This window comes from Cryptomeria japonica, chromosome 6 (genome assembly GCF_030272615.1).
Source record: "Cryptomeria japonica chromosome 6, Sugi_1.0, whole genome shotgun sequence".
Lineage (NCBI taxonomy): Eukaryota > Viridiplantae > Streptophyta > Pinopsida > Cupressales > Cupressaceae > Cryptomeria > Cryptomeria japonica.
Window position 1 is genome coordinate 205,250,836 of NC_081410.1, and position 22,940 is coordinate 205,273,775.

The 22,940-nt window shown below is 34.8% G+C and overlaps 1 long non-coding RNA gene, 4 other non-coding genes and 1 pseudogene across 5 annotated transcripts; 2 read left to right on the top strand and 4 right to left on the bottom strand.

Annotated features, from left to right (window-relative positions):
* Positions 1-5,251: 5,251 nt before the first annotated feature.
* LOC131069795 (uncharacterized) lies at positions 5,252-7,051 on the bottom strand. The gene is made up of 3 exons (XR_009112227.2): positions 6,806-7,051; positions 6,392-6,476; positions 5,252-6,066 (listed from the first exon to the last, which is right to left on the bottom strand). It is a non-coding gene; the product is annotated as an uncharacterized LOC131069795 (long non-coding RNA).
* Positions 7,052-7,252: 201 nt separating this feature from the next.
* On the top strand, positions 7,253-7,355 carry LOC131069873 (U6 spliceosomal RNA). The gene has a single exon (XR_009112250.1). It is a non-coding gene; the product is annotated as a U6 spliceosomal RNA (small nuclear RNA).
* A 10,885-nt stretch (positions 7,356-18,240) lies between these two features.
* On the bottom strand, positions 18,241-19,958 carry LOC131069808 (3-oxo-Delta(4,5)-steroid 5-beta-reductase-like; annotated as a pseudogene).
* Positions 19,959-20,680: 722 nt separating this feature from the next.
* Positions 20,681-20,751, bottom strand: TRNAG-GCC (transfer RNA glycine (anticodon GCC)). The gene has a single exon. It is a non-coding gene; the product is annotated as a tRNA-Gly (tRNA).
* A 71-nt stretch (positions 20,752-20,822) lies between these two features.
* Positions 20,823-20,895, bottom strand: TRNAA-UGC (transfer RNA alanine (anticodon UGC)). The gene has a single exon. It is a non-coding gene; the product is annotated as a tRNA-Ala (tRNA).
* A 412-nt stretch (positions 20,896-21,307) lies between these two features.
* LOC131069863 (U6 spliceosomal RNA) lies at positions 21,308-21,410 on the top strand. The gene has a single exon (XR_009112241.2). It is a non-coding gene; the product is annotated as a U6 spliceosomal RNA (small nuclear RNA).
* Positions 21,411-22,940: the final 1,530 nt, after the last annotated feature.

Sequence of the window (22,940 nt, forward strand, 5' to 3'; positions counted from 1 at the left end):
AGCCTCCAATGCTTGACGATTTTCTTGTCGTTCTTTCTTCTGATCATCAGTCAGAGTTCCAGTAGGTGTAACATACAGAGTTTCTACATGATCCCAATACTGACTTCACACACTCTTAATGTAAATCTTCATTCTTTCGCTCCATATCCTATAGTTATCTTTGTTGAACTTTGGACCTTCCTTCTTCATCATGATCTACAAGATTTTTTCCTCAAGTGGTTAGGATTTTAGGTTAAAGAGGACCTGCGATTCTCTGATACCAATTGATGGTATGATGAATGAATAAGTATCCAGTAGATTACTAAGAGGGAGGGGTGAATAAGTAAACTGAAAAACTGATACAAACTTCCCAATCTCAAATTCAAACTCACAAAGTAAACTTTCACTATCAAGATCAATACTCATAAGAATACTCAACATCAATCGGTTAACTATTATAACAACTTAACAGTAAACAACTTCAATCTTGTAAACATAAAAAAGCTTAATCATATATCAACATACTTCATCTCTCAATGCCTCTAGTTATCATGCCTTATCAGAATAGTTAAGTAGTCAATCAAATCAATAAATAAGATCAAACCACAAAAACATTCACCACTTGACATGAATGTTTATATGTGGAAAGCCCAAATAGGTAAAAACCACGGTGAGATGAGACTCACAAGATAGTTATCTGAACTCTTCTGAAGTTCGCCCTGTTAGGAGCCAAGCTTGTCAAAGCTTTTACAATAAGTCCTGTTAAGAACCAATCCTTTTAGGAATCACCCGATTAAGGGATTTACAAAATGCCTTGTTAAAAAGCAAATACCCTGATAGGAGTAACCTTGGTAGAGGATTTGAGAATCCAAGATAATGGATCACCTTGTTAGAGGATTTAAGAAGTAACCAAGCTTGTTAGAGCTTACCCGGTTAGGGGATTTCAATTCTGCTGTAATTGTTAGAAAACAATAGGTTTTCTTGATTTGTCTGAATAGCACTACATTTGCTTGATCAGATCCTTTTAAGCTTCAATCTGCCTTTACTCAAACTGCAGATCCATTCTCCAGTTAGGCAACCACACACTCAATTGATTTCAACCAACACTTTGCCAATAGTTTACAAACAACTTCATCGACTTCAAATACAAATTGATTAGGTCGGTAACACAACAAAAACCTAATTCTCTCATAGAGATTACAAACAAATCAGTTCAAGTGTGACCATTGGATTTGCATAGCAATCTATACAAATTCTTCAAGAAAATTCCAACCGCTCCATGATCACCGCTTCATCGGACTTGTAACTCATCACGTGCTATGCATTAGATGCAATCCACTTTGCTCATTCCCTAGACAATCAAACAAACGCACCAAAATAAATTGAACTAATCTTCATACAATGATCATACGTGCCTCTATCATTACCACTCATCATTAGATCTTAAACCAATAAACTTGATCAGTTAGGGTTTAACAAAAACAACTGGTAGGGTTTACCGGTTACATTGCATAGAAAAGGGTTTAACCTTATACATCGGTTTACAACATCTTCCTCAAAGCTATTCCTACCGATTACAAGACAATATCAATAACAACAACAATATCAACAATATCATAAATACCATTACCGGTTCAATTGACATCAATGACAACATAACATATCATTAATACAATCTTTACGCAAATGCCAACAAGCTGGCACTGCAGAAAGATTATGTGCATATTGCAGAAAGATATCGAGGACAATATTCAATCGAGAGGAATCAGATTAGTCTAATCGATTCCGAGTTTGTGGCCCAGTAGTTTCATGATTGATCATTATAAAAAGGCCATTGTGTTTGTAGAGAGGAGGCATGCAATATTCAACTAAGTGTCATAGAAATGGTTCATCATTTCAGTCTGAGTTGCATGTGTAGAGAGGAAAGTTTTCAAATGCAACGCAGGAGGTTGTTTCATATCGATGATAGGGCAGGAGATGCGGTATGGAGACTGGTGACCTCCATCTTGGGTGGTGGTAGACATTGGTGTGATGGTTTCATCTACGAAGTCGTGCTTTGTCCAATGGTCGATGTTCTGGATTCAAATGAGGCATGTATCCAAAAGATAGATGGGTTTATTCTCTCTGTGGATGGGCAGGCCGTTGCTAACGAAACCTTGAACCTGGATTTAAGCAGCTAGGTAAGCTTTTTGGTTTTGTATTTCAACTCGAGCAATTACGTCTCATCAGATTTGAAAGAGAACCCAGACGATGAGGAAGAGGAGCACGCCCAAGCAAAGGCGGAGAAGGAAAGAAAGAAAACCCTGATAGAAGATGCATGGGAGGTGTACCGAATTGGGGTCATCAACAAAAATTTAGCCCCCTTCCAAAGGATGCTGGATGCAAAAGATGGATAGCTCTCAGCAGCTTCTGCAGTGAAAGTAGTAGAAATTGGCAATTATCTGGCTATCATTCTTCAAGCCCTTGGGAATTAATGCTATGTTTTAGAGGAATTATGCTAGTATGTCTATTAGGCCTAGTATACTAATGATGGGAATGTAAGGAAAGAGGTCCTTTTTAGGATTATTCCTGATATGATGTATGGGAGCTTCAACAAGACGCAAGGGTTTTCTTCAACATTTTATTGTTAAGGTTCAACTTCCATATTTTGTTAGCATGATCAAGGTTAATCTAGCTATCGATAATCATGATCTTCATAGATAATCTAGTTGTCAATAGCGTGGCATAAAGTTTCCTTGCAATAGGTCCAAAATTCATATGCAAAATGAAATCGATAATGTGTAGCCCCAAAATGAAAATTCATATGAAGTAGAGCGCCCTAACCTTTTAGTTGTTAAATTGCGTGAAATACTGTCAAAGTTGGAATGTGTCGTCGTAGTGAAGCTCGAATGTTGGGTTGGGTGGGAGTGATAGAGCTCTGCTTTTCATAGGCAGGTAGTTTGATTTAGGATTGGGTGGAGGAGATCGCACGCAGGGAGTGATAGAGCTCTGCTTGCACGGGATTTCAGCTTTGGGTTAAAATGAATTGATAGAGCTCTGCTTTGCGCGGGAATTTTTTTTTTTTAAGTAATGTCTGTGTTCGTTGGAATTTCGATGAACACGGGCACTTTTTTTCAAAAAAAATCAATTTTCATTATTAATGCCTTCTTCATCGAAATTATCGTCATAATTCTGACGAATTCGGGCATTTTTTCAAAAAAAAAAATCAAATTTGGTCACAATATACCTTCTTCGTCGAAAACCTCCGTCTGAATTTTAGACCAAATGTATTAGTGTATAGGTCTAGGATTAAATTACACATCCGCATTAGATCACTTGGATCCAACATAAGATTGCCTCTACTCAATAGATAAACAAACTAACCATAAGGTGGTCTACCTTTTTCACCTTATCAACTTGAATCATTCAAAAATCACAATATATATAAAATACAAGTTATAAGACTTTCTTAACTCTTTCATAATCTTCTAATGCCTATTTGGCCTCATTTGAAGCCTACTAAAGAGGATAGGTCAATAGGTGAGGAACAACCCTGAACCTTGGAGTTATTCCCACCCTCGACCCTACCCCTACGGACTTGAGGTCACAAGGGCATCCTTCACCCAAGGACCACCTATGTTCCCGCTTCAAAATGCATCAAAGTCACACGTTCTCCTTAAGGTCTCTCAAGGACCCCTACACATAGGTACCTATAACCAAGACTTGTTAATGTTTCCCTTCGACTAATAATAGTTATCTGTAGTTAGATAATAATAAGTAGTTCACCATTTGGCAACCCATATTACAACACCTTCCATCCTCGTGGATCATTATCTCAGCTTAAACCTAATCCCATTATTCAACATGAGTATTCTAAATCTCTTATAGGTTCACTTCCTTAACACAAAGGTTGGGTGACTTCTTGATTCTCTTTATTCACATAAACTACACTTATCACTGGACCAAGACACCATTCCATAATTGGAGCATAAACAAGATTTACACTAATATAGTCATAGTTACCCACTTACCACATCCAAAGAGTTATATCTTGGGGAAAATCATGTGAGGTTTAATCAACTATTATAGAGTTGGGGTCCCTTACTACTCTAATTAAGTGTGATTAGTGCCTAAGCCATACACAAGATATATAGCACCCACTATATCATTTATATCATCATATGAAGATGTATACTCAATAATAGGAATAATAATATTCTCAACTCTCTAATTTCCTTTACCCCAGCCCTATGGTATAATCCCTTATTATTATGATACTCTAGCATATAGATGAGACAATTTATTCATACTTAATCATCTAAGCTCTTAATACGACCTTGATGGTCAACAATAAGGTATCAAGAGAAGTTTCATAGCATGATTACATAAGGTTAATCATCTAGATAACTTATCTCAAGAAACTCTAATTTCTTCTCATCTTCAATTCACCATATAAAATTCAAGTTCATTGCCACTCAATTTATACAAACACTATCTAACAATATTATAAAATATAATCATATATATGGGAATATAGAACGTCACAATCAACATGACATGGTTTGAACATATTCAATTATGAGACATAAGTAATCAAGATTTGATTTTAAAGCAATAATTACGCTAAGCTTCAAATGACTCTTTATGAAGATGTTTCACTACATAACATGGGTCAACAATTTTAATAACATGTTCCTACGATGTCCTAGGATGTCCAGGAATTATATATCCGAATTAATGCTATCATTATTCCTCTAATCCTTTTTATTTAATCTAATCAACATAGGCCTTCTAAAACAGACCTTTTATCAACTTACACCATCCTCAAGTGATTCATTAATACCTTAATACAAGATATGGTAATAACAACAATTGTCATGATATAAGGTTGTAAGGTATGAGACTATTGTCAATCAAGAATTTAGGTTCCAATTACCTCCCACCATAATTATATTACTTGCCATAATATTGGCCCGATAATATCTATGGTACAACAAGTTACCATAGCAAACGACATAGTATAGTCAATGTTTGATGAATTTCTCAAAGAAGTTTCTTGGCTCATGGATAACATATTGACACCATGCCCATACACTTTATCTAGGTCTATGATAGTGAAGAGACATGAAGCATAATCCCTTATGATAGAGTTTATCAAACTTCCTCAATAGTGATTTACCGTATATCGAGAATCTTTAACTCAACAAAGTTCACAATAAGTTAAAATAATTGCCTCATTTATTATAATATTATGCAATCAAATCATGCCAAGATCTTATACAAATACCAAAGTTTATGATTTTGTCTTAAATCTATATTTGATACATCTAACACTGGTTGTGAAATGATACCTTGTCATATTACTTTTGTCCAGGATATTACTGTCATATTACTTGTGTCGTAAGCGCTGAAATTTGCTCTATTGCCGCTATTTGGGAATTTTTTACTCTGGCCTTCTCCTCTATGTACTCTCAAGCCCTTCCACTGGTCTTTCACACTAAAACATGTACCTCAAATAGAAGAAATCGGCCATAAAGGGGGCAATGAGCTTCCAGCTCATGTATTCCTTCTATGCCAAATAAATGGTCTCCTTACCGTAGTAATGGCACAGATGCCCTCCCATTCTTTCTTAATGGAAGATAAGAATCGCCCATACTTGCACCACAAATTTGTCTCCTTGTAACCTTTCTTCGCACCATGCTCCTTTATTGGGGTCATTGGTCAATCATCCTTGGTACATAATTTTCCATCGACTGGAAATCAGGTCTCCTCCTTTTCTCCCAATAAATGCCCACATAGCAGGCCCATACGCAGCCCATGCCTCATTAGTTTCGATATGTCAGATAACATATTTCTTTATTTCTAATTTATGGGGGAAGAAAAATGTTGGATGTGACACTAATATACTCTATTGGGTACAAAATAATACAAATTATGATGTAACACACAGTTGTGAATCTCAATGTTCAAATTATTACTCCTCAGATCTCAGAATTGGGAAGTCTTTCATTTTCATGGACCAGTGGGGTTCATGTATGACCAAGAGAGCCTGTCCACCGTGACTGCCAACTCATTGTGAGGATCCAACAAAACAATCCAAATGCTAACCTGTCATAACACACATTAGATAAGAATATTTAAACTGGAAAACAGAATACATACTGAGCAGAACATATAATATTTAAACAATCCAAATGCTCAAGAGGAATCGGTCCTCCTAACTGGGAGAAAATGGTTTAGGAATTGTGATAAAGGGTTGAGTTGATGTTGAGTGTTGGTAAAGGAAGGCTGAGAAAGTCTTGAAAGGAGAGGAGGGTTTGATGCGCAACAAATAGTTAAGTTTGATAGCAGGATTTTAAAATCGATTTCCAGAAGAAATTAGGGTTTCTATGAAATAATGAATAAAAGAGGGGCGTAGTAATTGACCACCGACCAATAGTATGAGAGAAAGGACGTAAAATGGCGCAAATTTCCTCAAAAAAGTACTGGAAGTCCAAGCTCCATGGGATGCAACAGATCTGCAAATATGAGCGGCGTGAAGCTTGGTTAAATGCTGTTTTATGTGGTACTAGAATTAGATTTAAAGAGTACAGTATATTTGAAGCATTTAAGTGGTACTAGAATTAGATTTAAAGAGTACAGCATATTTGAAAAACCCAAAATTCTGATGCAGAAGCCGGGAATCGAACCCGGGTCTGTACCGTGGCAGGGTATTATTCTACCACTAGACCACTGGTGCGAGATGAGTCGACTCTAGAGAGATGAATTGGGCAGATTTCTGTAAACAAAGGACAGATAAACAGAAAAATGAATTGCAAATGGAGATGCGGGGTATCGAACCCTGTACCTCTCGCATGCAAAGCTAGCGCTCTACCATGTGAGCTACATCCCCAAACTGTACAGGGGTTTTCTTTTTCTGGGATGATTGGATAAGAAAGGATGCGCAGCGTTGTGGACATCGGTATGCAGGGTTTATGGAAACCTAGTTTATCGTCATTAGCAAGAAATTGGGAAAAATGGGGAATGTTCTTCACAATGGCCTCTATAGCTCAGTGGTGAAGCAAGGGAGGGTGAGGGTGAGGGTGGGTGTGGGTGTGGGTTGTTTGCTTGGTTAGCAGGTGTGGTGAGTTGAGGTCTCTAATTTTGTTGATTAAGGTACTTCAATACCAGCGCAGCCTACCTTGTCTCTACTCCCGAGGCGATGGAAGGAAGGACACACGTGGCTTTGCTCCCACATTCGCTATGCGTAAATGATATGAGCGCTACATATATTGTTTTATACCACCGTACCAGTGTCTCTTCGGAGACATCCGATAAAATTGGAACGATACAGAGAAGATTAGCATGGCCCCTGCGCAAGGATGACACGCATAAATCGAGAAATGGTCCAAATTTTTTTAATACTACTCTACTTATTCTTTTATTTTCTTTTGGGTACTTATTCTTTTTTTTTTTGGTTACATTTGTGTAGGCCGTTGAAGAAATGATGTAGGTCATCTAGGTCTTAATGAATAAGTGATGTAGCTCTACTTTTTTCTTTTTTTTTCTTTTGGGTATTTATTCTATTTTTTTTTGTTACATTTGTGTAGGCTGTTCAAGAAATGAAGTAGGTCATCTAGGTCTTAATGAATAAGTGATGTAGGTCATTTAGATGTCAATGAATAAATGATACCAATAGAAGATAAAGGGATGGATAAAGAAGGAAGGAGTAAATATATAGAGAGGAAGATAAAGGAAAAGATAGAAAGATAAATATAAAGATAAGAAGTGATACATAAAGAGAGAGGTAGAGAGAGAAAGATATAAGGGTAGAGAGAGATGGAGAGATAATTAGATAGAGATAGAAGGAGAGTTGGAAGAATAAGTATGAAGAGATAGAGATGGAAAGGTAAAGAGATAAAGAGGGATACAAATGCATCGAGAGAGAGAGAGAGAGAGAGAGAGAGAGAGAGAGAGAGAGATGTTGAGATAAAGTGATAGAGAGATAGAGATATAATGATATATAGAGAGGGGGAGAGAGATAAATAGAAAAATAAATAGAAGAAAAGATATACAAATAGAGATGAAGAGAGGGGGAGATAGAGTGAGTGAGAGAGAAAGTGTGAGATGATAAAACCACTAAATTAGGAAGATAACTAGGCTCCATTAACAATAGGCTTGTGTTATGTTTGCAATAGGGAGAGAGGTAGATATGGATGGAGGAAGAGAGAGTGTGAGAAAGAGATGGGTGAGGAGATAGAGATATAGAGGATGATAAAGATAGAACTAGAGATGGAGATGTAGGAGAGAGATATGGAGAGAAGGAGAGGGAGAGACAAAGAGTGAGAAAGAAGACAAACAAATAGAAATGGAAGAGATAAATCAATATATATATATATATATATATATATATAGAGAGAGAGAGAGAGAGAGAGAGAGAGAGAGAGAGAGGGAGAGAAGGGAAGAGAGATAAGTATAGGAGGGAGAGAGATAAATAGAGGAGGAAGAGGGAGAAGAGGGGAGTGAGAGAGAGGATGGACAAAGAGAGAATAAAGAGAGAAATAGAAAAGGGGATATAGAGAGGGAGGGAGAGAAGGGAAGAGAGATAAGTATAGGAGGGAGAGAGATAAATAGAGGAGGAAGAGGGAGAAGAGGGGAGTGAGAGAGAGGATGGACAAAGAGAGAGAAGAGGGGGAGAGAGGGGGAGAACTATATATAGATACGGAGAGAAGAAGAATCAGAGTGGGGAGAGACAAAGAGTGAGAAAGAAGACAAACAAATAGAAATGGAAGAGATAAATATATATATAGATAGATAGATAGATAGATAGATAGATAGATAGAGCTTGACATAGGGGAGAGATGCAGATAGACATAGAGTAAGAGAGGAAGGGGGAGATAATAGAGAGAGAGAGAGGGGGGGGGGGACGGAGAAAAAAATAGCGAGAGATAGATAAAGAGAGAAATAGAAAAGGGGATATAGAGAGGGAGGGAGAGAAAGGGAGAGAGATAAGTATAGGAGGGAGAGAGATAAATAGAGGAGCAAGAGGGAGAAGAGGGGAGTGAGAGAGAGGATGGACAAAGAGAGAGAAGAGGGGGAGAGAGGGGGAGAACTATATATAGATACGGAGAGAAGAAGAATCAGAGTGGGGAGAGAGGTGGAGGGAGAGGGATGGATATATTCAAAGGACAATATAGAGATATAGAGAGGGATAGGGAGAGAAATAGAATGATAGAGAGAGATAAAGAGACAAGGGGATAAAGGAAGGGATACATAAAGAGATAAGGAGATGGAGACCATATGACATTTGACTCTTGCTTGAGTATGAGTATGTTCATATGGAGATTCGACAACCAATTTGTAACTAGCACATCAACAAAGTTGATTACATAGGTTGCCACCTAATATGGTGGTTGCACCGTTGATTAATCTTTGTACCAATGGCATAAGATTTTAAAAGAATATTAAATTATTTCTTATTGACATGTATAATTTCATTTTGTTTTTTTGTCACATATGCACTATCCTTTAGTCCTCTTACCTCCTTATACTTGTCAAGATAAAAGACATATAAGGGATCAAAAGATAAATTATTTGTACCTACGATATTCAATATGTCATTCATAATTGTGCTAATTAATAATTTGGATGTTTTAGTGGAGAGAGTGCTAAGAGAAGGAGATAATTGGAAATTGTATAGGACGTATCATTTTTCATTGAATGTGTATGAAATTACAAAATATTAGTTGGTTTGACTCTGTTGCAATTGATTTATTTTAAATTCTTTCTCACTTTTCTTGTTTGTACTTGTTTTTCACTTTGGGAGTCTTAAATTACACTATACCAGTATTTTCCTTATACCCATAATTAGTTTGCATTAGTTTCAGTTACAACTATATTATGAATATACTATTTGATTATATTTTGTTGAATATTGATACAATATGAGTTTAATTCCTCCCAAGGCCTATTCAACCTCACACCATTCTAATAAATTTTATGTGCTAATAATCACATGCTAAAATGAATTAACAAGCTTTAATTTTTTATCCAACAACCATATTGAGTTAAATTTAATCCAAATTGTTCTATTATACATATGCATTATTTACAAACTTGATAATTAACTAAAAATATATTATTGCTATAATTACAAAATAATATTAAATTACTAAATAAATAACTATAAAATAATATTAAATTAATTTATTATTTGTTATGTAATATTAAATAGAACTAAAAAATGTAAACTATTGATTAATAACTAAAATATCATATAAATGTATAAGAAATATTATTTATGTAGTTATAAATTAATGTTCATAAAAATACAAATCAAAATATATAAAATCTAAATGTTTATAAAAAAAATAATGTAAAATAAATAACAATAGTATTAATATATAATAAGTTTATTAAGTTAAAAAATAATTAAATAAAAATAATATTAATTTTTAATTTATTAGAATTTAAACATAAATAAAATATGTATAAAAAATATGAATATTACAAAAATTCATTATGGCTATTAATAAATACAATACCAATAGGAAAACTACTACTCATAAATATTACAAATATGACATGATTAACATATATTTTTTATAATATAATTTACCATAGAAACTACACACATTTCAACTATACATTATCTTATTTAAAATAATTATAGTTATTTATTATATATCATATTTTAATTTAACATAACATAAATTATTAATTATTTATAATATTATTACATTATAAATTTAAATCATGGTGGATATAAGCAAAAGTGAAAATGCCTCTTTTTTCTTGGGGTATAGAAAAAAAGATTCAAATTATTATGAACTAATAAGTGCACACGGTCCTTTTCACATCTAATTTAGGGATGAATAAAGTAACTTTAACAAAAGTAAATACATCATAAACTTTACATTTGTAATTGCAACAACCGACACCAAAAAACAAAAGAGAAAAACAGGTGAACAACGATGTGTGAATGAGATCCGTTCAACCATCTTGCATGAGTACAAATGCTAAGACAATCATCGATTCATTTTGACAACTCATTCTCCTCAAATACAGAGACGACTTCAAAATAATTACTATATTAATGCCAAATTTCGGTTATGTTTTAGGTCTATTTTGATTGAGTTGTTTTACATGAATAAAAGGGGAGGGTCTATTTTGATTGAGTCATTTTACATGAATAGAGGGGAGGGTCTATCTCGATTGAGTTGTTTTATATGAATAGAGGGGAGGGTCTATTTCAATTGAGTTGCTTTATATGAATAGAGGAGAGGGGCTAATGGTTTGACAAGGCTTTTTTGTTGGTATAGTAGTTGTGGTGTTTTATTAGATAAATTCGATTAAATTTGTTATTATTTTGAATGCAAATATATATATTTATTAATCAATGGTTGATGATTTTTGGTTAATTACTTATTCATCCATCTTTTGATTGCACATTATTGTTATATTTCTTATAGTTTTATTTTTAGAAGCTTGATCAAGGGTGTATTGAAGCTTCTATAATATAGATTTTATGTCATTTCTTGTTATATTCTCCCCTTGTCAATTTATTTCATTACAAATGGTATTAAAGAATTATCTTATTACGAGTCTAGGGATAATGGTTTGATGATGAATCCTATACATCATGATGTCTATCCTTTAACCAGTCACTATGGTGATTGGTGTCAGAAACCGAAGCACGATTTCTTCTTTTTAGCAGTGTTAGCAGTAAATTATACTTTAGAAGTTTTGTTTGTCCCTTGAGACAAGAGGCATTTTATTGGAGCAATTGAGAGTTGTATTAGTGTCTTTATTGTCCAAGCTCTTTACAGTAAGAATTTAAGAAACCCCTACAATAACTAGAACGATTTGATGTGTGTAGGTATTGTAGGGTTTTTCTTTTTATCTTTTTTTATAAGAATTTCATAGTTGGGTATTTGGGTCATAAAAGGATCCATTTTCAATGACAAAATAAGGGAAAGGATTCAATAGATGAACATGTTCCAATAGTTTTTATAGTATTTATTGATTTAATGTTGAATATTTTTAACAATATTGTACCAATAGTTGTCACTTTAAAGTTGCTAGTGTTGATGATGACTATTAGTATTTGAATGAAATGTAATCATTAGATCTAAAAAGTAACAAATCATGTGATGCCACATTAGCTCACCAATAAAACATGACATAGTACACAACTATTGATCTCACTTTTTTGGGGCCTTTTGGGACACCTCAACAAAAAGCATCTTGATGTGGCATCATATTTGATGATGTGGCCTTGAAACCTTAGTTATAAGTAGGGGACTTGCCAACTAAAAAATTGGGAGTGATTGAAATTTCCATATAAGATTTTAACAAGTGTGAAGCTAGGGTGTTTAACTCCTGGCTCCTCACACCTAGGTTAGAGAGGAAAATATGGACCACTTGCTTAGTGTCCATCACACAATTGTCGATTTTCATGTATGTACATTTGACCATATTTATTAACTAATTGAAAATCAAAATTTCATGTTTTGGGTCTCGAATTTTCTATGGTTTTTTATTATTTTTAAATTTTAATTATATTTTATAATGAATTAATGAATATGGTCATATATGCATCCTCATATCTAGGGTCTAGAATTTGATAGTTTTACAAGGCCCTCTAGAACTCTATTAGCGAGGATTTGCATAAAGTTTACCTCAAAGATTTGCTCTCAAAGTCATTAGGGAAAGTTATAAATGAAGAAAATATCAATCTCAGACCTATGTGTAGAGGTTCAAAGGATATCTGCAATTTGAGGCCTATCACCTTACTCAATGTTTCCTATAAAATCATCACCAAAGTTTTGGCTTTAAAAGTGTATAATATCTTTCCACAATTGTGCAACCAGAGAAAACTAGTTTCATTAAATGTAGGTACATCCTCAATAATATCATTATAGTCTACGAAGGTATGGAATAAGCTCAATGTTCTCAAAAAAATGATCTATACCTAAAAAATGATTTCTCCAAGCCTTAAGATTGCTTTGAATGACCCTTTATTCTAGCCATGCTTTGAGCACTAGGGTTTGGGCCTCACTTCATTTATTTTCTTACTATGCTCTTTTTTGATGCCTTGGATTCCATCACCATTAATGGACAACAACCAAAGGCCTTCAGGATTTTCAAGTCTATTAAAACAGTTGTCCATTGGCCCCTACTCTTAATGTGCTTGTAGCTAAAGGCTTTGGTTAACTTCTAGCCCACTCTATGTCTTAAGGGTTGGTCATAGGTTGTACCTTACCCAACTCCTTAGCTCAACTTGTTAATGGCCACTTTCCTAATGATCATTCCTTACTCTCCTTGAAGAGGAGCAAAATATCAAATAGGCCCTCAAATTCTTTGATATATTTTGTAAAGCTTCCAATTCTACCATTCAGTGGCATAAGACTCAATGTTACAAACAATCCTTTCATCCCACACCCTCCTAGATCAATTCTTTTGGTTGGAAGTGGATTGGTCATAGGTTTGTTTTTAGATGAACCTAAGAATTCCTTTTTCTGATTCACAACAGCAAATTGTTTCTTACAAATATTAAATAAAATAGTTGGCATATTGGGTCATCAAACCCCTCTCTTTGGTAGAGAAATTTCAAGTGCATTTCAAGATTCTTATTCTTCATGTTGGGCCCATTCTAAGGTCTTATAGATGAAACTGAGAAATCTTCTCCATTATTTTGTATGGGCTTCCATGAAAAATCACAAGGTTTTCATTTGGTTTCTTGGAAGTTTTGTTATCTCCTTCAAGAATCTTGAGGATTGGGGATTTAATCCATATAGTTCAAGGTTTAGTACTTTTCACCAAATAGATTATTTGCACCCTGAATGAAGACAAAGACTAGAAAATTCTTCTTCAACATTGTATTGCCTATGGCCATCCTTTTGGACAACCTATTTGGAAGGCGATTGGGCTTTAAACCCTTCTAACCATGAACAATAAGGTTCCTATTAAAGAAAAGTTCTCCAACAAAAGAATTTCGAGGGCTTGGGAAACCATGAAACCCTAGCCATTCTACAATGGTTCATGACTCCAAGATGGAATTTCCATCAACCAACAAAATATTTGGTGGTTCCTAATTTTACAAGATCAAGAACACCCATTGACAAGGCTATTTTAGGTGGGTGCCTTGAGATTCTGCAAGAAAGGAATTCAAGTTTTATAGGAATTAGTCTTAAAATCTTCCACGAGTCTCATTTCATGGAATAAAATTGAAGCTAAGTTTCACCTTTCTAATCAACATCATGAGACTATTGATAGAATACAAGGGTCAATTCCAGTTGATATAGTTCACAAAATTGGTATTAACTCCTCTAGGCCAAGGTAGAAAGATTGAAACTTGGGTCCAAACACCACCTTCCAAAATTATAATCCTTGCCATGGATATTATTGGCTCTTTCCCCATTTTCCCATGGTTTCAATGTCAAAAATATGGTGACATTTGCAATCACTAGTCATAATTTGGCAACACAAATTTCATACTGTTTGATTCGCTATTCTAGAACCAAAACTGTTGGTTTGAGGATGGACTTGCGGTGTAGTATGGGATGCATTGAATCCTCTTCTAGATTGTCGTTGGTGTAGAAGAGCAGGGAAAGGAATGGGATCCACGATGTAGTGTGCAATGTATCAAGATTGTTTTCTATCCGGGATGCAAGTCTATGGACAAGAGATAGTTAGCTATTGTGGAAGAGTTGATCACCATTGTTTATGTGATGCATTTATGAGCTAGTCACTATCATCTTTGTGATGCATCTATATGAGTCAATCACTATTATCCTTGTGATGAAGGTATTAGCTAGTCACTATTATTTTTGTAATGCATGTATGATCTAGTCACTATTGTCTATGTGATGTATGTTAGAGCTACTCATTATGTATGTGATGTACATTGGAGCTACTCACCATGTATTTATTGTATGCTAGAGCTAGTCAAATTGTGTACCTTGTGTACTTGTGATGTGTATGAGATAGTTCCTTGTGTGTATATAACATATGCTTGAGACAATCACAAGGTGTGTGGGATGTGATATGACCGTTGTGTATATGTGTACACTGAACATTAATGATTGGTGATGTTGAGTATGAAACCAACACTTGATGACAACGATTATCTTTTCATCATTAAGCGACTAAGTTAATAGATTTAGTTAATTAATAATCGGAGTTTAAAAAGAGATCGAAGATCTCATACAAGAGGATAGAATAAACTCCCTCTAACATTGAATGTGAACTGCAAAACCTCTAAATTCCCACAAGAAGATACATAGGCAAGGTCATCATGTATAAATTCCCAAGGCTTAGGTATGTGTATAGTGATTACCCTAATTATGAGAACTTAACACTATCGAGTGCAAGCATATACAAGTTGAAGCTAAGTTATCACCACCATGATGAATGAAGGAATTTTTAAATCAACACTCTATGCTAGATGATGCCCTCCTAAATGGACAAGATTAGTCTAAGATAAACAACACAATAAAAGAAACCGTTAGTGTTAGTCAATCAAAAACTAATCTAAAAAGGCATATCAAGAGAGACACTAAAAACCTGAAAGCATATTTAACTATCAAAGCAAACATGATGAGACATCTCCAAATACCTCCTAACATGCTCTTAGTTTCTTCTCCCTTGTTCCTCTCATCTCCAAGTTTCAAAATAGTGTAGCTCTCAACAGCTTTTTGCACTATGGATGCTTATGGAGGATTGAGATTTAGTATTGTGCTTCAAATATGAAATGAAAAGCTAATACTATGCTATTGATGCTAAAATGATTTTTTTTATCCAAAATAACAAGATATTAGTTGATTATGCTAAAAATGCTCTCTTAAAATGCCTATAACTTAAATGCATACAAGTTTTCAGGATCTGGATTATGAAGAAATGGGCTCTATTTATAGGAAAAATGGAGCAATGGATGGTTGAGATTGAGCAATCTCAACAAGGGTCAGGATTGAATGATTTCAAATCCATGTGAGGGCTTTCAACCCAATCCCAGGATGACAAGTGTCAATGTGAGATAGGTTGAGAGGAGAGGGAATAAGCATTAAATGCTTGAAATGACCTTGGGAGTTAAAGTCAAGGTTGGTTGAATGAATAAACTCTTTATTCAAAGAATAAAGCTTTTATCCAATGGATAAACTCTTGTGCAAATGTGAAATGGATGAATATGGTCAAAATAATAAATGTTTGGGGAGACAAGTTTGAAATAACCATAAATGGTTATGTAAGAGCCATAAATGGTCATGTAAGAGCCATTAGTGGTCTTGGAAGACTTTGGGGGTAAAATTGTTGAACACACAAAGCATTAAATGCTTTTCAAAGACTTTGGAGTCTTTGAGAAGTGACTCCATTTTGCTTAGGAATGTGACAATAATGAGGGGATGGATTAGGCTAATTAGGAAGGGGTTAGAAGAATCTAGAAGGGGATTAGATTTTGCAAGTGGATTTGGTGGGTGAGGGAAAATAAGATTTTATTTAAAATAAAAATTCATTTATTTCAATAAATGTGTGCAAGTTGCATTTGTAGGAAAATGCAAGTGGGGGGGGTTTTTAAATGATTTAAATAAATGTTAATTTATTTAAAAGAGGAAAAGGGGGATTTTAATTAAATAAATTGATTTTATTTATTTAATTGATTGGAATTTGATTTTAATGAATTAATTAAAATAAATTGAATAATTTATTTAATTAATAGAAGAATGTTTGGAGATGAATTAATTAAATATTAATTTAATTAATTGATGGGTAGTGGATTTTTAATCAAATAAATAGCGAATATTTATTTAATTAAGCTAGACAGATTTGTGTGACTACACTAGATTTTAAAAAATTAGTCAATTAAGTTGATAATTGATGTTAAAAAGAAAATTGTAGTGTCTGAGAGATGGATCTTACGAAAACCCTAAAAAATATCATGAACCAAACAAAAGTTTGTTACAAATAGTGGAAAAAAAATTACCATGTGAAAAAACTCAAAAAGTAAAGAGATTTGCATTAACTAGCAAAAAATCGATTCATCTCCTCAATAAGGTAAAAAACGACCTTTCTTATTGGTTCATCTTCAAACTCTAGGATAGAATTCTTGGAAATATGCTTGTGTCAAAAGACACATATTTTGCACATGAAAATCTCACAATGTGACTTGAATATTGATAGAGGGGACTAATGTGCATGAAAATCTCACCACGGGAGTTGCATGTCAATGTAGCGAACTACAAAAAAAAATGAAGAAAGCAATAAAAAGAACAATATATGAAAAGATTCCATAACTCGTCTATGTTGCTTTCCATAAAGAAAGATTGTTGAAAGAATCTTTCTTCCATCAACCTCCACATTGACATACTTCTTGACTACGCATGTTTTCTCCAAGGATGCTAAGCATTGGAGCCTATGGTAGTGGAGAAGGAAATAGTGTAGGGGTGATCGTGGCCATTGTTGAAAGAATCTTTCTTCCATCAATCTCCGCATTGACATTCTTCTTGACTAGACATCTTTTTAAGCATTGGAGCCTATGGTAGTGGAGAAGGAAATAAGCAAAATGAAACTATGTTTAGGGTTGAAGTCTAAGAAATGGGCATTAGGTTTAGGTTTTATTTTATGTTTAGTGAGAACATGTTTAAGTTTAAGGTTAGGGTGGTTGTTTAAGAAATATGATAGATCACCAAGGTGGTAAGAAGATCACTAACTACTATTCCCATCGTAACAAGGGTTGATCTATTAGTTTTGAGTTAAGTTTGATTAAAAATAAGATGTTGTAATAATTGGTTTAGGATGCTTTGGTAATAATATTACATTAAACTATTTAGTTAATAATATTTTATTTTATTTTAAAATTTTGTGTTTATATGAATTAAAGTTTAGATATTTTAAAAATAATGATATGATAGATTTTAATATTTTTTTATGTTATTTTGGAGAGAAAATATTCAATCATTAGCACAAATTAATTTGAAGAAGGGGTGTGACATTTGACTATCATAAGTGAAGTGTTAAAAATAATGTTTTTGTCAACGCACGATGATCTTGCCACATCCCATAGTTGAGCCTTAGTTTGTATTCTTGCAGTTCTTTACCCACAATGAGTTGATTGTGCATGTTTGCTGCTCTTTACCTTTCGTATATGCTCATTGCCCAATTACTTAATGTTTCTCTTGATTTACAGTACCATGGAAGACAGTTGCAACCTCTATGTAAATGCCAATCGAGAAGAGAAGAAATAGGAATATTACAAAAAACAAGATTATATCAACTTAGAACAGAATGGAAACTTACAGTTCCATTTGGAAGCATTTTACTTACTACAATAGCAACAATACAACTAGATCCAAGACATACTTCAGGTAGCTCACTCCAGGCTAGTCATTCTTTCTAGTTCCATGATATGCTGGTCAAAGCTAGGGAATAATCTAAGTAACTTCATTTTGTCAATCCATGATAGAAAACAAGATTTTGTGTTACGAAACCCAAAGAAACCATACTCCTTACTTTTGTTCGTGCCAATGACACACTCAATTGAGGCATTCAGTATAAGAACTGCAAACCACCAATTTCCAATTTCCTCAATTTTCGTGGGGCATAAATTATTTTATTTCACAATTACTTCCCAGATGGGTCCTTTGTCCTTCATTGCTTCAGTCAGGCTAAATCCTTCAGCTTCATATGGTATCATTTCCAGCTCAAATTTCAACACAGTTTTTTCCATTTAAACACATCTCCATTAGAGCAGTTGAAGCCCTGGTTCTTAGCGTTAGGTTCCATAGCAACCCATATTTCTTGCTCTACAATCAATTCAGCATCAGCTACATCCATAAATTGTTCCCAAGTGATTCTATTGCCTGGATATTAGGAAGAAAGCCCCTCATTTTTGCAAATGGAAGCATAGACACACAGTGTACCAATCATGTTCATTAAGCTCCAAGGAGAGAAGCCAAATATGACTGTAGGGCGGTGAATGGACAAAGTTAGTCTCTTTTTCTCGTTGGCAGCATCAAATAGTATATCTTCAAGGGTGTAGTAGAAATCAGGCCCACGAAGCCTAGGCTCAAGGGGCTAAATATTTCGATTTTGGGTCAGATTATCAAATGGACCATACTAGTATTTCACACCAATCTGCAGATAGATGTGCTCAAGATTTTGGGAATTGAGCAGTAGTGCATCTTAGGCATTATTGAACATTCTGCTCCTGTCTCTCTACTAGTCCAACAAACCCAAACAAGATAAGTCAAATCCTTCAAAGCAGAAATCATTTCTAAAGTTTCTCCTTAATTTAACACATCACATTAGATGTAATCAACTGGAATATCTAGAGACCAATCAGACTTCGACCTCTTGGCAACCCCATAAACTTTCCAGGGTCCACCAGGAGTGTCTGACGAAGGCAAGATTTCAGCCAGACTATTGCCCAGTATTCCTGTGACTCCTATGATCAGGGCTATTTTTTTGCTTAGTGCTGAAATCCAGAGCCTCTATACCCAAATCAGAGTAGTTCAACCAGAAAAACAGCGCAGTTAAAAAATTATTAAATATAATTAATAAAAACCCCCCAAACCATGTTAGTCTCATAACTTTCTATATCCCCAAAATAGCTAATAGTTCATTGTCAGTTCCCTTGATCCCAACCAAAACAGAGCAGTTCGATCAGAAACACAGAGCAATTGATAAACTGCTAATTTTTGAAAAGCCAAAACCAAAAAAAAACAACTGAAGAGCGAACAACAAAGGTGGAACATAAAAGGCATCTTCATTAAAGGTGCCGCACATTAATTTAATATAGCAGTTGGGTTCCAAGGCAGAAACAGATGAACCAGTGGGGTTCATGGATACTTTGCTGCAGTCAATTATCTTACAGTTTAACTCTCAATCTGTCCTACATAAAGCAATATTATCTTACAGTTTAACTCTCAATCTGTCCTACATAAGGCAATATTATAAAACATATGGACAACTAAAATACTTACTGCTCTATTATCAAGAGAGCCTGTCCACCGTGACTGCCAACTCATTGTGAGGATCCAACAAAACAATCCAAATACTAATCTGTCATAACATACATTAAATAAGAATATTTAAACAGGAAAACATAATACATACTGAGCAGAACATATATCCATAAAAAATGGGATTTCAAGCAGCAAGACTATATGTTCATGACAGTCACTAGGCTGAGAACAACTTTGGCACAACTTAACCATACATTACAAATAAATTGAGTTTTAAATTTAGTGAAATTGACATGTTGGTTCATTCCTGCTCAAGAGGAATCGGTCCTCCTAACTGGATGGTTTAGGAATTGTGATAATATACTATAAAGGGTTGAGTTGATTTTGAGTGTTGGTAAAGGAAGGCTGAGAGAGTCTTGAAAGGAGAGGAGGGTTTGCATCAAATAGTTAAGTATGTGTATGGTTGAGTTTGGTGACAGGATTTTACAACCGATTTCGAAAAGAAATTAGGGTTTGCATAAAAGAGGAGGGCCGTAGTAATTGACCACCGACCAATAGTCTGAGAGAAAGGGCGTAAAATGGATGGCGTAAACTGGCAAATTTCCTCCAAAAAAACACTGGAAGTCCAAGGTCCATGGGATGCAACAGATCTGCAAATATGAGCGGCGTGAAGCTTGGTTAAATGCTGTTTTATGTGGTACTAGAATTGGATTTAAACAGTAAAGTATATTTGAAAAACATTAGATTAAAACAATACACTATATTTGAAAAACCCAGAATGCTAATGCACCAGCCGGGAATCGAACCCAGGTCTGTACCGTGGCAGGGTACTATTCTACCACTAGACCACTGGTGCGTTAATCAGAGAGATGAATTGGGCAGATTTCTGAAAACAAAGGACAGATAAACAGAAAAATGAAATTGAAATGGAGATGCGGGGTATCGAACCCCGTACCTCTCGCATGCAAAGCGAGCGCTCTACCATGTGAGCTACATCCCCGAACTGCACAGGGGTTTTCTTTTTCTGGGATGATTGGACAAGAAAGGATGCGCAGCGTTGTGGGCATCGGTATGCAGGGTTTATGGAAACCTAGTTTATCGTCATTAGCAAGAAATTGGGAAAAATGGGGAATGTTCTTCACAATGACCTCTATAGCTCAGTGGTAAAATGGGGAATGTTCTGGGCGAGGGCGAGGGCGAGGGCGAGGGTGGATTGTTTGCTTGCTTAGCAGGTATGGTGAGTGGAGGTCTTTAATTTTGTTGATGTCGGTACTTTAATACCAGCGCAGCCTACCTTGTCCCTACATTTACTACCCACGATGGAAGGAAGGACACGCGTGGCTTGGATCCCACATTTTCTACCCATAAATGATGTGAGCACTACATATATTGTTTTGTACGATTACTATAGTGTCTCTTCGGAGGCAACCGATAAAATTGGAACGATACAGAGAAGATTAGCATGGCCCCTGCGCAAGGATGACACGCATAAATCGAGAAATGGTCCAAATTTTTTTATACTACTCTTACTTATTCTATAGATTATTTTCTTTTGGGTACTTATTCTTCTTTCTTTTTTTTTTTTTGTTGCATTTGCGTAGTACGGTCAATTAGGAGGCCGTTTAGTAAATGATGTAGGTCATTTAGATCTCAGTGAAAAAATGAAAGCAATAATGAAAACAATCTAGAGAATCAGGAGTGGGATTTGTCAGATGGATTGGAGCTTAGGTGACTCAATGTAGGCCTTTTAAAGGTGTCAAGACACCACTGTTGTTAGCATGAAGGGACGGATTGGAGGCAGTTTATGCATACATAGCTGAACGAGTTTTCACCTAGAGGAATGTGAGAATGTGAATATCATGACTAAATTGATCGAGCAATATGTTCTTTGACAATATGATGGCACATAGAATATAAGGCCACATGTGGTTATAAATCAATGGATTAAGGGGGGAGGAGAAAGAAAGGCAAGCATAGTTGGTAGAAAGAAGTTTGGGGTGAAGTGTGAGCGTTGGGATGAAGATATTGATGAGTAAATCAGGAGACTGTTCTTGATTGAGGAGGACTATTTGCTCATGGCAGTGAAGAAAGTTACTGGAGAGGAGTCAACATCCTACAATCATCTCCATGATGGGGACATTCTGGAGACCTTTTTAACCACAGTAGTGCAGCCATAGGGTTGAATTATAAAGCGACCGGATTCACAAACAAGATAATCAACGTCATGATCAAGGAGAAGGTGATTGTTGTTGCTAACAAATGGTATTAAAGCATTCTCCCTTTGTCCAATTTATTTCATTACAAATGGTATTAAATCATTATCTTATCATGAGTCAAGGGATAATGGTTTGATGATGAATCTTATACATCATGATATCTATCCTTTAACCAATCACTATGGTGACTCATGTTAGAAACTGTAGTGCAATTTCTTCTTTTTAGTTGTGTTAGTAGTGAATTATACTTCAGAAGTTTTGTTTGTCCCTTGAGATGAGAGGCATTTTATTGGAGCAATTGAGAGTTGTATTAGTGTCTTCATTGTCCAAGCTCTTTATAGTAAGAATTTAAGAAATCCCTACAATAACTAGATCAAATTGATGTGCATAGTTTTTTTTTTATACGCCAATGGTATCCCCACGACCCAACCCAGTGCCCAATAAATTTGATTAAAAAATAGGCAAAAAAATATATAGACCAATAAATTTGATTAGGCACATCAATAAATTTATTATAAAGAAATTTTGTATAGATTATAAAGAGATTTTGTATAAATTATAAAGAAATTTTGTATAGATTATAAAGAAATTTTGTATAAATTATAAAGAAATTTTGTATAAATTAGTGTAATTATTGAGATTAGATTGTACCTTCTAGTATATTATTTATATTTTACTATCGACGTAACCCTTGAACCTTCTTTTTGGTACAAGTGATAGTTATTTGGTTTTTGAAGTTTATGGGATATTAATTTGAATGGAAAGACATTTCGAAAAGAGAATGCGTATCGTATGAATTTTGAAATATCATTTTCTCATAGAAGCTTAA